Here is an 18,746-nt window from a genome sequence, read left to right on the forward strand (position 1 = left end):
AAGAGGCTTTCCAATATCAAAGCTTCCCCAGAAATATTCTTTGACCACTGATGATTTGCCACATCATTTAGATGCATAAAAACTAGGAATACCTGTTATGCAGTGCACTGTACATTCCTTACTTCTTAGAAACCAATACAGAAGGAAAGTTACTCCAGTATTTCTAAGGAAAAAAAAAATAGGAAAAAACTGTTGTTAAAACAATTTCTAATAAGAACAGAAACTGTAGCGATGTCAGTAAAAACTATGTTTAATGAGAAGGATCAGTAATTCTGTGTATAAATATTGTGTGACTTGCATCTAAGAGAGGAAAAGTGTAAGAAAACACATGGTCTTCATTTGGTGCACCAATGAAGAATTAGCATGACCTTAGGTGTCATAACCTACTCCTGGACACCTTTAAGGAGTGGGTCCAATCTCTTGAGCCAGTCCCTTGAAATCAGTGGACCTGCCTCTGTTACCTCCAGTCACAACTTGTGACCTTTGTGAACAGAACAGAAATCTGACTTTTATGTATTACAGCAAAGCCAGAGAATCAAATACACAACCAAAATAATATGAAATGTCTCATCAGTAAATACCATTATTTTGGAACCCTGAGGTTAGACTTAAAATACCATTTGATTCTTTTTTTTTTTATTTGACCATATATTTCCTGACTCCTTTACAGATTACTTTGCCAATCTTCATCACACGTCAAAACTGACATCTTGCTTCTAGGGGGTTTAGCTTTTCTATTATTAATATTGTGCATTGTTTTCAGAGAAAAATGCATTATGCCTGCTGCCTATTTTATTTGGAATAAAATAGTCAGAAATACTTTGGGGCTGGAGTCAGGCCCAAACCGACTATAGTTTAGCTCAAACTGACAACTGAGTATAGTTGACTCAGAAGACTAGTAGAGGTAAGCAAGAAGTTTTGTAAACAACTTTACTGTTTCCAAACTGGCCATCCTGCAATTCCATTGCCCTCATGAGAGGCCAGGTCCTGGCACGCAGTGAGTTTATCAGGAGCATCCTGCAGCAGAAAGCAGAGCTGAAGTCAAAAGCAAGCTTTACAGCAAGGCAACCTAGACTTTCTGCTGTGCCATCCACCCCTGTGGTGATTCAAAAGGAAGGAAAAAAAAAAAAAAAAAAAAAAAAAAAAGAGAGGATGAAATTAAGAAGGTGGGGGGAGCACAGGTAGAAAGAAAGGGAAGAAAGAAAGAAAGGGATAAAACAAAAAATGCTTTTATGAACCAATTCTTACAGCCTGCAGTCACATTAAAAGTGTTACATTTTCAAAGCACGCTAGGTGAACTCAGCTTTGGTTTCAGCAGGGTATCATGGAGTTCTTTTGGAAGTCTCTTCCTGTGCAAGTGCCAGAAGAAGCACAGAGAGGTTTTGCTGCTGGGACCTCTTCTAATCTTACCCCATGCTTCCTCTGGCTCTGCTTTCTGCTCATCTCCCAGTGCTGCACCTTCTCTAGGAGGCCAAAGCAGTGGGAGCAAGGGTGTCAGCACTGAAGTCCTCGCTTTCCCTGTTGCTGGGACCCATCCCGAGGGCTCTGATGAGTGATTAGCATTGAGTTTCCACTGCAAAACAAAAGTAGATTCCTGATAATCTGTTCATAGGAGTTTCTAGTATGCTCGCTGTTTCTGTCGGTATATCTGAAGAATACCAGCACTTGAAAACACTTGCCAATGTGCTGCTCATGTCTCTGTCTGTACAGTTCTTAGGAACATCTGGTCACAAAACGTTATACTTCCACTAGTCTATATTGTTTCACTCTTCATAAAATCTCTTTGTCTAGGTTTGTATGAAAAGTTGAACTAGCCCCTGATAGGACCCAATATCAAACGCTTAAGCAAATGTAGCAGACAAGTCAGGGTGTGAGAGTTCCTCAGAAAGCCAGTTCCATTTTCTGTCCTCTGCTTCTTGTATCTGCTGTATTCTGCAGAGAGCGATGTTGCTGCTGAAGACAAGACATAATTCATAACGGTGACCTCCAAATGTTCATAGAGACAGGCAGGTAACACCAGTAAAAGCAATTATTTGAAACACTGTTTTAGTGCTCAATGTTATATGCTTAGACACATCACAGAGTCCATCCTCCCTAGCTGGCAGAATTTTGTAGATGATGTAGAATATTGCTTTAAGCAAGACGAACCCCCAGAACTCTGTATTTCTCTGTGCCTCTAACCATAGGACTTGAAACCTGAAAGGAGAGTTGAGGTTTTGAAAAAGAACATGACTTTACAGCAGTTGTGATGTCTTTTGGTAGACTATAAGCAAAACATTTTTTAACAATCTTTAAGTTTAGGTCTAACCATGACAATTTTTCGTCCCGTTCCAAATACATTTTACTTTTCTAGATGTGAAAAACTTTATTTCTACTGGGTTCAGCAAACAGAAGAGTTCAGAAAACATCACAGAGGAACCTACTGTTGACGGAATCACAGCAATTTTTATAGCTGAGCTTACATTTACAAGCAAGAGTATCACCGGGGTCACAGCCCTGCTTCATGTCATGTGGCAACTGAACAAAGTTGAACACACACAGTCAGACATTTAGGTGGCCAGCTGGCACGGGAGGTAAGCACTGCAGTATCATTTCGCCCACCCACATAGACAATGTTTTAAAACCAGTAAATAGAAATACAACAGTAGTTTTATAGAAAGGCCAGACCATAAATAATTAATCCATTGGATAAATATGTTTACATCAGACAGAAAGGCAGAGCTCACCAGCCAAACATTACCTTGTATAAAATTTTCTGGAGCATGTATTGTTGCCAAATGTCATTAATACAAAGAAATACAACTTTGGAATTATCCAACCTTTCTGTTGCTTCATGTAAGCAGCTACAGTAGAAGCAGCCTTTCTCAGGAGACGTGCTATATTTTAATATACAACTATCTTTGCGCCATGGAAAAAAATATGATATTTGTCACGCAGGCAGTTTCCCTCAGGACTCAGCTCATTCTGCAGTTTTCTCATTAATGTGATGATGATGATGATAACTGTATTACCATTATGTATTTTCATTATATGAAAGCTGCCTGTGTTAGAAAGTTCACTTTGGTAACTATATTTAAACATTTAAAGGAATTTAGAGTACAACACAGGTAGGCATTAGGAGGTATGCTCTTATCTCTTTTATTCTCAAGAATTTATCTATGTAACTATGTCAGTTGGAGAAAGCCACATAAATCTTCTTTATTATTAAATGAAAAGCAATTTCAATTTTACAGTTTAAAAGTAATATACATTTTCATTTGCATTAACCTAACTGTGAGCTAGGCAAGCACCCTTAGGTATATCAGAGCTCTATCTTAAAAAGCAGTTAATAAAAATGATAATGAAAGTGGGTTTTGCCACTTAATTATAAAAATAGTGTTCCAGTTTAATATTACCAGGACAATTATGAGAGGGTTAGTTCTTAAAAATACAGGAAAACTATTCAATAATGCATCACCTTGTCAAAGAAGATAACATGATTTCAATAATTTGAACTTTATATTGCATATAAACGATGTCTCCCTTTCCCATGTACCTGCTGGGTTTCATTGCAGAGATGGGTACATTTCACGATGTTGATGGTAAAGGTAAGGAAGGAGCCAAGATCGGATCTTTCTCCTATACTGATGTGCTCTAAGACAAAATAGCAAAAAGTTTAACAAAATCGTTCCACATAAGCGGGAGGGAGGTAATCAAAGCTAATATATCATTGTTTTTCTAATCCCTGTCCAGGGAAATCACATGGTTCACAAATCAAGTTACTGGGGCATCGCGAGCCTCAGGAGGAGACAGGCAAAGCAACAAACTAGAATTAGAGATTCAAATAACAACCCTTACCAATAAATCAATATTTTTTCCCTGTGCTTTGAGACTGATACATTAAAAATATGGTTTGCAGTTTAGAATTTCCTAAGCAATTCCCCTATGTGTTTCCATAACTTTTTTCTCAGCTAATTTCCTACAAGTTGTAAAAGAGAAAAACCAACCAAAAACTCAATAACAACAATCTAAAAAAAAAAAAAAATAATAAATCAAGCTTTTTGGAAAGAAAAGTTTATTAGCCTGCCCTTACTATGTAGCATTACAAACAAAAGTAAACACTTCTTAATGTAGTGCACAACTCGCCTTTCTTTGCAGCGAGATAGCATCAAAGCTAAGAATTTATTAGCATTCAAGAAAAGACTGGACAGTTATAAGACAGCAAGAAGAGTCATCATCATCTTATTGAATGGGAAAAACATATTTTTCTAGAGCTATAAAAGAAAACTATAAGTCTCAGAATACGATCTGACCTGTACCAAGTCACGGAATTGGGAAAATCTCAGTCTCACATGAGATTTAATATTGAATTTTACAGTTTGGTTTTTTTTTTGCCCACTGACACAAGGTGATCGGCAGCATTTGATCCCAGCCAGATTGACGTTCCAGGCACCACACAGCTGATCCGAGTATAAAATGAGGTCTGCATTTTGTGTGCGCTGGATCAGTCGGGCTCAGTGAGCCTGCAGGGCGCTGCTTTCTGCAGCTGCTGGTAAATCCCGCTCACCAGATTTGCTGCATATTCCTTACCCAAAGCCTCCCGGGATTTTAAAATAACTGCAGCAGGAACTGAAGTTTGACTCTCCAAGTTCCCAGGTTGAGTCAGGAAGGCTGCCAGTTGTACTTTTGATTAGAAAATAACAGAGCTAATGAGAGGGGAGCCACGCAGGGCTCTTCCGCATACCTCTGTTTTTGAGGAAGAACAAACACATTTTCAGGTGCTGTTTGAGGTTTAGGCATGATTTCACATCAGTTCTTATTTCATCTTTTCTTAGTTTTCACCTGGTTTTACTAGAATTCCTGAAGTTTTACTTCATATATTTGCTCACTTACACTTTATCTCTTTCAGCTCGCAGGTACGGTTTCGTTCTTGGCACGCCGTGCACGGCTACCGAAGCATGTTAGCAATTAGGGGAGTCCACGGCTTGGCTGCGAGAAATAAGAGTTGCAGATCTTCATGCCAGATGAAAATGAATCGCTATTGTAGCTGACACTTGGCTCTCCAGAAACATTTTCCCACTGGGTATTTTGTCATACTGCATTGCTGAGAAAGAAAATCTTCCGCAGAAGCACAAGACTGTCATTGATTGCAGTCACCAGTCCTTCGTGAAAAATCACCGGTAACTTCAAAAAGGGCTTTGAAGTGAAAGGACACATATACCAATAACCATCGGATAATAGCTTTCACTTTCCTCTCCTGAGCTCTCTCCTGGGACCTTTCCCTCACCTTGTTCCTCTGTCTCTCACTGTTCCTCACCAAAGCCTCCGATTTTGAGCACTGCACCCCTCACCTCTCTATTCTATGCCGCACGTGTAAAACATCCATGGCTCCACCTTCTTTTACAGCTAGAGTATGCCTTTCTTTCTCATTAGCACATATCATATATAATTACAGTTTTCAACAGTGTGGGAAAATAATGTGAATGGGATCCATATGTTCAAAATAAAGCTCAGTGTTTTGTTTACATATTTCATGAATTAAGGCACTCTTTCTTTTTCCTTAGCTGGTGGTAGGTTATCTTGATAGCCATCCTGTTTGGTAGCTACTATTTGTTGCTATGTAAAATGAAATTATCACATATGTAATCAAGTTGGAGGTTTTCTCTGCAAGATTCACATCACAGGAAAAGAACATGTATTAAAAATCTCTTTGCGTTTTCATGGAGGAAATAAAAATACCTGATTATAATTCTACCTGTATTACTACTGAACTCAGAATGAATAATGACAAAACTGAATCCCCTACCAGTGACATGATTTTCAACACTGATCTCTTCACAGAATCACGGTAGGTTAAGTAACATGAGAAGACCATTAGGGATGGAAAATCTCGACAGCATTAATAAAGGGGGATATTTACAACTTATATTTCAACATGAGTAGAAATTTCATCAAATACCATTCATTACTATAGCAGGGTATCCAGTTTTCTTCTTCACATTTATAAGTTTGATGCTTAACATAAATACTTGTTTGTTACATACTTAATCAAATATCTGAAGAGTCAAAAAGAAGCATTAGGTCATGCAGTTATACTAGAGATGAAAATTGTTTTGCTCTACTTTTGTAGAATTCTTCATTATAATTAATTTTGCTGGGTTTTTTTCTGATAGTGAAGTGCGTTTTGAATTGGGCATCTGATATCAAGTAAAGGCTATTACAACACACAGCTGAAGACATATTTGGTGGTAAGGTGTTTTACATTTTAGTAGTCAAAATACACCTTTATATCTGAGTTGCCTTGTACTTAATGTCATATAAGATCATTTCAAGTTCAACACCTCCATTGTTCTCATTAATCCTTTTAATATTCAGCATGGAGAGTGCCAACAGGTCACAAAAGTTACTTTCCCTTGTACTGTGAAATTTCAATTGGATTTGAAAGAAGCTCTGAGCTCCTGGGGCTGTGACCTCAGTCAGGAAGCCCGTAATTTCTAGTGTTCAGTGGCAGGAGGGCAACGAGCTCCTCTGTCTCACGACCAACCTCAGAAACAACCACATCCCTTGAGACTGAGTTTTAGAAAGGGCAGCTTTTCAGCTCAGATGGTTAACATTTATGTAAAACCTCTTAAAATCTCTAACAGTAATGCATAGTGAGATTGTTATATTTGTACATAATGGCATTCTCCATTAAAAAATAAGCACCTCCAAAAAGAAGATGTTGCACCCCGGGAATGAAGCTCAGTTCTGAATTTAGGATACCCTGCCCCTCTAAGCTTCCTTTTTTGACTAGGTTAAATGTGCCCTGATACAATTTTAAAAGCTCTCTCCCTCTCTTAAGGTTCTCTCTCTGTAAAATGGAAATCATAGCCCTGTATGTCAAAAGGAGATAAACACCTTAATATTCTCCAGGTACTTAGCTGGAACGTTGATAAATATCTTAAATGAGACAAAAAACAAATGTATAATTCCATATTTAATTCAAGCTTTAAGGATGTGGAAGGGCTCTGCAGTGAATGAAAACAAAGAATAGTAGGACATTGCTTAGAGTATGTGTGAACATGTAATTAAAGACTATACCTTAATGCAAACGGCAGATGAATTAGGACTGCAAATCCACTTACTGTTAGCACTCCTTGCTTCAGAGAATTTCACAGAATAATGTTCTTTTAATGTATTTGCAAGTAATGATGTACAACCCTATACAGATAGATAGATATATACATATATACACTTTTAAGCACTGAATGAGCAATGGATCAAGTCTTTGATTCAGGAAAGATTTACTGTATAACAACTATAGGAAATAAAATCTGGATAAGAAATGTCTTTTGTACTGAAAATTAATTTCAAAACAATTTATTCATGAAGTGCTAATAAAAAGCATAGATTTCGCTTTCCAAGTTAAAATTCAAACAGGCACTATAAAAAAACCCCACACCATCATCTTAAACCCATTTGAACCAACTCAGTCAAAAACTGCATTTATTACAAACTGTAACTTTGCGGTCATACTCCTATTGTTATTTACCCACTGTTATGATGATTTACTCAGCTGCCACCCCACAGCACGCATTCCCTTTGGGTGCATCTGCCCTACCCTCTTGGTGATCTGATGGCACATTTCAGACACAGTCCACTCATCACCCACCCTGCAAACACGGTGGTGCACAGTGGATTCCTGCTTTCAAGCTTTCGGGCTCACCACAGGCAGGGTTGAGACCAAGCTGGAAAACACACAGGGAAGGTAGGAATACTCCGTTTCTGTGGTTTTATGCGGTGTGGGTATGACCATACCTGCTGTTGTTGAGGGAGAAAAAAAGGCAAAAAGGAGAAAAAACAAACAAGAAACCAAAACAAAAATGAGAACATACACTCCAGCACAAGAGCAATGGTCTAGGTAGTGACTATTTTGCCTCAAAGTCCTTCTCAGAAGCTACCCACTCTGCCTCTTCCCTCTCCTTACAAATATCAGTTTGCTACAGAACAGGATGCACTTCAGAACTGCTCTTCAGCTGATGTTAATTCAGCTCAGTTAATTCAAAGCTTCAATGATGGGAAGGAACAAAGGGTAAAATAAATAAAAATAATGAACGAATTGCTTGGTTAGTGTAATTGCATATGCTTCAATAGAACTACATTAATTTCCAGCAGCTGGAGGTCTGGCTCTTTATTTTTATTTACTTTACCTCCTGTTCTTAATTTCCCACCCTCCCATTTGTTTGTTATTTTCATGTTCTATGGTGGCTTCATTCGGAGTGTAAATTCCTTGGGGAACCACCCTATTTTTTAAAACAACCACGCAAGTCTAGGGCACAAGGTAAATGCATTCCAGTGTATGATAGGTAGAAGAGATGTGGTAGGTATAGGGACTGTACAGAACTGGAACAAAAAGTACGTCTAAATCTGGCTCCATGTATATTTACTACCTTGGACGAGATTGTTGACAGCCAGAATTTTTATTGCTAAGGATTATTATGACCAGCCTGTGACAGAGCTCCTTAAAATTAGTAAGTTAATAAATCGACCTCTGCTTGAAAGTTCTTTCTGAATAGCTGAGGTGAGGTTGATAACAACATTTTTTTATTTGTGTTCTCATTTTTTCCCAGGGATTGTTATATCTTACACATTAGAGAATTAGGTATCATTCAGTATTGTATAACTATCATTGCAAATTACCATCTTATTTAAAACACTTGCATGTCAAATTAGCTTTCTTAATTTTGGGGGAAAAAAAATAAATCCATAAAGCAATAACAACTCCTAGGCAAATAGTCCTCTCGGTACCAGTTGCACAAAATGCTTAGGACTAGGACTCACAGGACATAAAACCTGCAATCTTGTACTGAAAATGTGATTAGACCTTCACTGTTCCCATGGGGAGGGAAGGCTTTTTTAATGCATGTAGCTGTCCGGCCAGTACACATGCAGCAGGAGGCTGGGATTCAGCATGCAACATTACTGCATAGAAGTATGAAGTTTTTTCCTCTAAACCACCCTGAATTATCTTTATGCAACAGAGATGCAGGTTTCAAAAATGGTTCTTGCTTCTTTCTCTCTGGCAATTTTCAGTTATATTCCTCAGATCTATCTATTGGATGCTAATACTGAAATATGTTAACATATAACACAAAAGAGTGTTTTACTTACCCCTTTCCTTCTGTCCTCTCCGTACAGTGTTTCCACAGGCAAAGCAGAACTTCAGGTCACAATCTGACAGGTTATTTTTGAGACATAAGTTTTTACCTTGAAGTTGTATTATGTGGTCAACTTAATGATAAAATATTGTTCATATTAATTTTCTAACAATGCGTAGGGATGATTCAGGTCAAAGTAATCTTGTTGCATGGTTTTTGTAGCAGAAGTTAAAATCTTCCTCTACAAGCCAAACTCATTATCAAAGTGGTGGTATTCAGCACTATCAATGAAATTTTAAATACAAATAACAAAGCACTTGGTACATTTTAGCCCTAAAGCTAGACTTATTTGGCAAACCTGCTCATAACTTTAAAAATAAACTATTTTGAGTTAAGTGGAAACATCAATGTATCCCTTTACCCCCCCCCCCAAAAAAAAAAAAATAAAAAAAAGAACGAATAAAAAAAATTATTAAATAGGCTGTAAATCACTGTCACCCACATTCAAAGATTTTGCTTGCAGTTATTTTTACAGACCATTTTCATGTAAATATGCCATAATCATTTTTCCCACTTGGTTTCCATTTCCTTATGTGCAAATGTCATTCTGAGATATAATTTACAGAACATCATCCCACCAGTTTATACTAATGTGGCAGTGTAGGTGGAGGAAAGTGAAAAAAATTGGTTTGTGGAAGAAAGACTGATTGCAAAGGAATGTGTTGCTACTCTGTTTTAAATGAGGACTCCTCTGTCAGAAATTAGGTTATTTAAATGGTAGGTAGGAATTAGATTCTTGACAGAAGAGTATTACTGTTATTTTCACATGAATCTGTTATTTCTAAGGTTTTGTGTTAAAACTTGTGGATGATGTAAGGAACCTAAAAAATGCAAAACTCACATCATCTCCTACCGATCAAAAGCCCCTGCATTCCCCCCTGAAATTAAGCTAGCTCTCATGTAAGGATTTAACAAGGACAGCGGGTCAAAGACTGAGCTGAAGACGGAAGTTGAAATGGAAGTTGTAAAATTTGGTCTGGGACTATTACAGAGCCAGTAGTTAATGAGTTTAGGCCAACAGTAAATCAGGAAAGGTCTAGCAGAAAAGGGACTAAAGAGCTCAATGTTGTCTATAGTGTTGTTCTCTTATTTCAAGAGCTTTCACTCTCAAAGTCGTTAGGGTAGATGAATTTGTTCAAAGTCCCAAGGGATTTGATCTTTTACTATCAGACAGGAAGAAGAGTAATTTTTTCAATACAGACTTTATCTAGTTTATGATTCCTCTGAAATGTATTTGCATACATATTTATATATATTTACTGTGAGAACCCTTTCCACGAGAAAAGATATAAACTGTTTTTACCAATAATTCATTAAAATTTATCATAGCTTTACACTGTAAATATCTGTATTAAAATGTTCCTAAATATAACCGACTTTATTACTGACATAAAAATGACTATCAGGTTTTGAAATTTATTTCTCTTATCTCAGTTATTTTGTGTTGGAGAGGTCTGCATGCACTTCGAATGCTAGCACTCATTAAAGTCTTAGTCTTAAAATCCCTGGTGAGACAGACAGTTTTCCTGGGATGAAGCCCACCTAAATGAGACCAGACAGATCTGGTGAAGCAGGAGACAGGGAACATAAGAGTTTACTAGGGGGTTACTAGGTTTGTTTTGCTCTTCTTGTCTGCTTTTGTACTAAACCTTTCAAAAATTGCGTCTTACTGACTTGTAAAAAGCTCAGCCATAAGTTCATCTAGGTACAACCTATGAAAGACCTCTAAATAAAGGTTATTGTATGGAAAATACAAGTTTTATCATATTTCATACTTAGTTTTTCATCAGACAAAATACAAAACATAAAAAACCCTAAAAAGCCTATAAAACCCAAAAATATGCAACGTTTTGCCTTTTTCTCAAATTAACAACTTGGCTTTTACATCAGTAATAAACTGAACTGTATTCAACAATGTTTATAGATGATTCTTCAGCTTAAGCACAGGTTACAAAGTCTTTATTCCATTTTTCAGTTGTAAAAATACAATTTTAATAACAATTTTTAATATTCCAATATCCGTATAATTAAATTAAAAATTACTCCAATTTAACTTGAGGCCAAAGATTTTATTCATAAGTTATTAACCCTATTGTCAGCAGCATTTTTCTTATAACATACTTATTTTTACTGTTCCTGAAATCTGTGAAGTAAAAATGTAACAAAAATTTAAAAACAATTTCCCCTAGATAATTAGTTCATCGTGCCATAAATTCCTATCACAATTATAAAATGCCATAAGTACCACTGACAATGCGTATTTCCCAATTATTAATTGTCGCTGTCATTATTAATTATTTTGTGCTGTCAGGTAAGAACTGAAGTTATCAAAGTAAAATGAGAACTCATCCCATTTGACTCAGTCTGGTCACATAATTAGTACTCATTTATAGACTCTTCCATTAATGGTGTCACTGCATTTACAGACTACTATAGGGAGGGGAAATAAATGTCCCAAATCGTTTCAGGCCTATATAATGTGTAAATTGCAATTCCAGGTACAGTGGTAATGCCATTTATAGTGCAGTTCTGTGGGGGAAAAATGAGTTTGTTATAACTATGCTATATATTTTTATTAACCATTCTACTGCAGCTGAGATATTGATAAGCCTCTGCACTTTAATAGTTAAGGCAGGAGTCTCTCAATATTGAAGTTTTCCAGTACTAGAGAAGAAAATTAATTATTTTACTGTAATGATAAAATTGGGAGAACCCAGAGTGCACCTTTATAACCAGTTGGCTATAAATATATATGCTTAAAGTGCCTTTAAGTGCCATAAAATACAACATGCTATCTGACCCTGTAAAGTAAATGTTATGTTACTGTAGCACAAACCATTTTCCTTGTCCTGCCAATAGTTTAAAATAGATTCCTCGCAAGCAGGCGGGGGCGTGGTGTGTGGGGGGGTGTGTGTGTTATGTATAAATTCTTATTGCTCAATAACAACAAGTAGAAGAAAAGCAAAAACCGTGAAATTTTTAGGTCTTCTTTTTGCCTTTCCCAAATGTAAAGCCCTTTTCCATGGCACATGTTGTTTACTCAGCACTGCATGAATTTTGGCCCATTTCAGGGACTGAGGGCAGGGTAAATGCATGCAACAATTCGCCTTTGAATGTCTTTTGCACCGCCTGCATTAATTGTAGCAACAAGTAATACCTGTAAGTCATCACCACCGTGCAACAACTACGGACACTTAAATTCCATTTAGGTTTTTCAGACTGTGGAAAAGAAATAGAAGTAGATTGTTGAACTTCAAGAGGTAGATTTTGTTGTATGTAAGTGTTCCAAAGAAAAGAATTAAAAATATATTCTGCTAAAGGGACTCATCTGAGCAAATAGTTTAAACTCCAGAATTTTGAAACTCAAGCCCATAATCCTTGTGTTTATAGACTAATGTAGCATTAGTTGCATTTTATCAGAAAGCAATTTAATTTTCAAAAGGGATAAATGAAGCAAATGAAATAAAACAGCAAAGGACTCTGATTTTTTTTTTTTTTTTTAAGTTCAGAGTTTTAAAACTGAGCTTTAAGACTATACTACAGTTTTAAAAAACAAATAGGGAAACATCAGAAAATACGTTTTTTCCTTCTCTTTCAGATGGTATGTGAAAACCCTTGAACAAATGCATGTCTCTGTATTTTTACAAGAGTTTCAAGTTACAAACTGCATTCTCTAACTATTACGAAAAACCATTGTATTTTGTGGCAGTATTAAATTATTTTATTGGCCTAGGATGTGTACTAGTCAAAGCAGAACTATTTGGTCAACCACACGTACAGGACTGTTTACCCATGATTAATATAGCACAAGCTAATCACACGTGAGTAGTATGTGTAGACAGATAAGAGGCTGATTGCAAGTCCCAGATTTACCTCCGTGATCCGTAAATTGTCTCCAGTCAACCACGTTTCCTCCGAGCACAAGGAGATGGAAGGAGAGATCAACCCTGAATACTAAACAACCCAGCTTTCGAAAGAAGATCCCCAAATTTAAAGCTACTTTTACTACCTTCTCCTCCCGGCTGTCACAGGTTTGATGGCTTCACTGCTGCTTGAAACGGCCAGTTTGTGAAAGAACACAAGCCTTTTTGTGTTCGTTTAGTGACTACATAGCGCAGAAGAAACTCGGGACCATAATTTTCAAGTAGGCTGGAAATAGCAGCAGTTACATTCTATTCTAAACCAACAGAGTGTCAACATTATTGTTGAAAGTGCATGAAAAACCACAAAAAGAGAAATACTTAGGAAATTGGGAAAAAAAGGTGGGCAGAAGCATAATACACCCAAATATCCTTTTTATCTTCCTGTCAGCATTTGTAGTAGTCTCAGGAGCTTGCCCATTTTAGAAGAAAACAGAATCTGTGATTCAAAGATACTCTAAAATCTGAATTTGATGTAGTCATAAAATAACGCAAAACAAGGGAGACACTGGGTCTACACAGCTAGAGAAAGAAACCCTTCAGTGACTGAAATAACCGCTGCAAGGTGGACGGGGACAAGCCACACGTGGACCTGAGAACACATCTCCACCCTGATTTGCAGGCACCATCATTTTGTCGCTGTTATGGTTGTCCACAGAAAAAGAATGTTAAAGGCTTTCAGTGCTCAACCTTATGCAACATTTATAAATATATAAATGTTCGTCCCTGGGTTCTAGAAGACACTAATCCCTACAAAACTAAAGGTCATATTCAGAGACAAAATACTGTAAATAGCAGCAGTGTTTACTCATTAAAACAGTTTGCAACACCACAGTTCTTGCCCATTTTAAGAGAAAACAGATTAAGAGAATCTGTGATTCAAAGATACTCTAAAATCTAAATTTTGTGTAGTCATAAAATTATGCAAAACAAGGGAGACACTGGGTCTGCCATGTTATCTGACAGCAATTAAAGAATGTGTAAACAGCATGTATATCCTATAAGGCTGCCTGGAACTCCTAGTTTACATATCTCACATGAATATTCACTACATCTTAGGAAGCTTTTTTGCTGTTTGCCAACTTTGCTTCTAGTGCCAGATTGAAAGGGACAAGCAAATTTTTCTAAGCACCCTGAATGCTAGATTCTAGATGCGGTACTTTGAAATACTTCTAAAAAGGCCATTTTATTTCAAATTTAAAATGTATAAGCATTATGCTTCCATTTCTGCAGTGCCTGGGAAACTGTCCAAATAAAACCCAGGGCTGTACTATCCACATTTTGCAAACATTTCCCAATGTTCTATGCTTTTTTCCACAAGTACTGTAGCCAAATAATTTTTGTCCAAATTAGCAACAGCCACTCATCCAGAAAAAAAGTTAACATTTTGACATGTCAAAGTTTTGGAGAGGAGGGTGAGGAAGAGGGAGAGACTGCTGTCAAATGCCTACTCTTCTTACAGGTCATGCAGAGACACCAATTTAGTCAGCTGAAGATCCACTGTGAAAATAAAACATTGTACCCTTGTGCACCTTTGAATAGGTACACCAATACAGAGATGTGTACACGTTCCTTGTAAGTCATATGAAACTGTTCAAATATAAAAGACCAGCGTTCCCCCTCTTTAGCCCTAGCATAATAGCTTCTCTTCAGCATGAAGCTTGGATCATTTCTGATTATTTTTTTTTTTAAACCCTGTTCCCTGTTCTCTAACATACCACCCAGGCAGGCTTTTGGATAGACCTTATGTGTGTTTAGGTCACAGAAAATTAGTCCCTCTGCTTTTTATGTTATTGAAAGTTTGGGACTGCAGTGCAGGCCGTTAATATTGACATTCCAGGACGCACAACTATTGTTCTCCTTTGAATTTCTCTTATTACTAGTCAGGGCAACTGGTATTTGGACTTCATGAACTTTAAAAATTAATAACCACAGGCTTGTTCCTGTTCCCATTTAAGCTAACAAAACTTTTGCCACAAAAGTAGAGTCCTGGGCCCTCAAGGAGGACTTTCACAAGATTCAGCTTCAGCTTTTGAAGTTCCACATGGTTCAATTCAAAACTTGAGTCACTTGGCAGGAGCAATTTTTCAAATTCTTTTTTGCACACCAAAATTCGCATTCCAAAAATTATAGAGGCCAGTTTAAAATAGAAATAATTTCACCAACTATGCCATCCTTTCTTCTCTGTTTTTCCATAGTACCTTGCTGTTTACCGTGACCTCGGCAAATTCACCTGTGACTTGCTGTTATTCCGAGAGGATGCGGTCACTGTAAGAGCTAACCAGCAATAATGTGCTCTGTGTCACTGGGCACCAGTTCATTTGTACAGATTTACCTATCAAAAATACAGGCAGTGAGGGTGGCTTTTATGTCCTTACAGTCTCACTATAATCTGGCTAAAAATAATACCTGAAAGGGGACTCCTTCCAGAACAGAAATATTCATGTTTGACTGGACTGCTTCCTGTGTGCATCACCTACCCACAAGACGTATCCAGCTAGTGGAAAGTTCTTCTATTTAACCACCAGGATGTACCATCACTACACCTTTGCTCCACAGTGATCACATGCACCACCTTCTTGTGACCCACACCTCCGCTCCAAAGGAATAGACTAATTTTGTACTTCTAAAGAAGTGTGGCTGGGGATTTATACTGTCTGAAGAAGAGGTCACTTTCACATGAAAATCATCTGTGCGATCATTTCTACTTCAGTGCAGGAATAGGATGATGTTCTCCCATGATGCCAAGGAAAATAGCATGGCTGCTGCGGCAAGGGTGAAACAGCTTTCACTGGGGAAACTGACATGTTATTTCTTTTGCAAAAACCTTCAGAACCTTCTGAAAAGGGACTCAGTATTTGGTGAAGCATTAAGGACCTTTTGGAAAATGTGCTTTGCTTCCTAAGAAGTTACTCAGAATGTGGTTCAAAATGTGTTTTTCTAACTAAAGAGAAACGTGTGGTGCATATGAAAAAATACAGAAACCCATGAAAGATATCTTTGTTAAATGTCAGTGATATGTGTCTGTTATTTTTCTGTCTTGCAAGCTAATAAACTTAAGACCAGTTGCTTTACGGACAGGGTAGTTATTAGCTCTCAGTAGAAAATAATGCACCACAGGGAATTTACAGTATAAGAAAAATGCTCTTAAATATTTGGGGCCATCTGAGCCACCCAGGGTAAGTGTTTTCTGGCAGCAGAGGTGTTATTGTTGCCATAGCCCTGCCACATGATGTTATTCTCCTAAGTAAAATGTAGTTTTCCTATTAAAGAACTCTGCTTAAGCCCAGTGGCCAGTAGCCATGATTTCCTTCTCATACCCAGGATGGAGTAGGTGGTTTAGAGGATTGTGCAGCAGCGGCAAAGGAAAAGAGCAAAATTGCAATCTGTGTTTTACATAAAGCAGGTGGACTGCAAATAGAAAGGCATTTCATTTCTGACCATGCTCACAGCAAAGAGAATACTTGAAGGACTATATTACTGATTAGCTACTGTAAAAGGCAAACTTGTTGCTTCTGTCTTTCAGAAAGAAGACATCCAATCACAAAAATCAGACACTACAAAAACAAATCTAGGAGGAAGTATCTAACCCTAATGGTTTTATTTTCATGGAACCTTCTTTTTGCTGCTAGGTGTCTCCTGGTTTTTCTTAATTGTAACTTGAACCTAGTTATTGAAGATCCAGATTGGCCATAAGAACAGCTACCGTGAAAAACCCAACATCCAGACTATGTGGTGATTGTCAGGATTATCAACCACCTTCCAGACAGAAAAATAAACATGAAATTGTGTTTTCAAACTTCCAAACAATGTCTGGCTGTACAGATTCTTGGCCTTAAGCTCTGCTTTTAATAATGTAAATATAAAATGATTCTGCATTAAAACTTGACAAAATTGCTTCATCCCTTTATTCCAGGGCACCCATAGTGAAGTTGAGGGTAAATAGATTAGACCCGCAATGTTATTTTTAGTCATGTACTTATTCACAAGCAAAGGTCTTTTTAGGTATAAACCAGGTGCAGACCAGCTGCTTTGTTTATCTGTGAAAATGGCCTCAAACTGAACAAAAAAATTGCAGATGCCTATCTTTGAATAATAGCATTTCTGTGTCGTACAATTCCTCTGTGTTACTCTTGTGCAATATTTTTCCATAACTAAATAATTGCCAGGCTCCTCAGCTACAGTCAAAGCCGTGCGATACCATCTGCCCGAACATGTTTGATCGTCTCCAAAGGACGCCAGCATGGCCATGCTGGGGTGGTGGCCCCGCTCCTTCCCAGGTCCATAAACTGTCCCAGGAGCTGTGCTTCTGCAAGTGCCGCCATAGGCAGCTAGAGAGCTGAGGGCTGGGAGGGGGCACGCGAGCCCCCTGCCTGCCCTTTGCTTCTTGCCACGCTGACACGCAGTTGGTACAGGCTGACAGAGCCATACAATAGCGGCACAGATAGAAAACCAGCAAACTGTGCCAAACAAAACAAGCTGTTTCAGACAAGGACTGTAAATCCCAGTGGAGGTCAGTGTCTCCTTGACCACAAACAAATGATCATGATTAATATTAACACCTAAATTTGTGTATGGGGAAGGGAAGAGATGCCTTAAGCAAAGCTACTAATAACCTAAACCTTCATTTCACATATCTCACAGTGATTTGCAAGCGGTAGCTTCTGAATAAGGCCGGAAGCAATATCTGATTGGAAAAATATTATGCGGCCAGAAAGCGAGAAGAACTGAGAGAAGGGAGCCTACAGCACTTGGGACTAAGGGCTGAAAATTTCATCTGATAGAAAAATGAGTGCCTGCTGATCTGGAGAAAACATAATGGAAAACATGTTTGCTGAGTGAGAAAAATGTTGATTGGGCAATATCAAAACCAGCTGTGGTGTGACAGTGGAAAACCAATTAAACAAATGTGACATGGCAGCAAAATAGTCCATGTGGATTGGGGTCTGTGACGTTACTAGAGAGGACAGTGACGGAAAAGTTGCTCACTAAGCTGTAACTGTGACGACAGCATCGGTGACCTGCCAAGGATGGGTGGAATTTGCATATTACTTAATGTTTTTACAAATCTTACCTCTATAATTATGATGCACTTCTCAGCTTTCCAGTGGATGAGACACATCCCACACTATGGTGGAGATAAGTTACCAACACAAGTAGCCTTATTCACCTGGCAGCTACCTAATGTTCTCCTTTCCCTGGTCTTCCCTTTGCATTTCTTGACACTGATCCTGAAACAAACAAACCAACAACATACAACAAAAAAATGATATGCAATGTGTTCTGCCAGACAAGAAAAGTGTTAGATTGTGTCGTTGTGACTTTCAGCTCAATAAGAATATATAAAAATATCTCTACATTTTTACTGTCAAGAGCAGAAGACCTTCTATACCTGTCATTCTTCTCCTCTGAAAGAATATGCAGTCTCTTTAATGGGATGGGGTTCATTTCTTTTTGAGCTATTACTACAAGATAAATAATTTTTCTGGGTTTTATAAGACCAAATATGACACATTGCCTCACAGGCTGCATGGGTGAGATACCCTGGTTATCAATGTTTTATAAGGTGGCATGGGATGAGAAACTGTTTTGCATACTTGAAAATACTGGAAAGCTGAAATCCGAACACAGAGGGACAGCAAGGTTTATG

General features: G+C 37.8%; 1 long non-coding RNA gene across 1 annotated transcript in view; it reads right to left on the reverse strand.

Annotated features, from left to right (window-relative positions):
- The window catches only part of LOC308058268, a 144,936-nt gene that overhangs the window by 50,820 nt on the left and 75,370 nt on the right, over positions 1 to 18,746 (reverse strand). The window contains exons 8-9 of the long non-coding RNA XR_013925751.1: positions 935 to 18,327; positions 93 to 163 (exon numbers count right to left, since the gene is read on the reverse strand). This is a non-coding gene — a long non-coding RNA (uncharacterized lncRNA). The remainder of the gene's footprint in view (positions 1 to 92; positions 164 to 934; positions 18,328 to 18,746) is intronic.

The sequence above is a fragment of the Falco punctatus genome (assembly GCF_963210335.1).
Source record: "Falco punctatus genome assembly, chromosome: 1".
Taxonomy (NCBI): Eukaryota; Metazoa; Chordata; class Aves; order Falconiformes; family Falconidae; genus Falco; species Falco punctatus.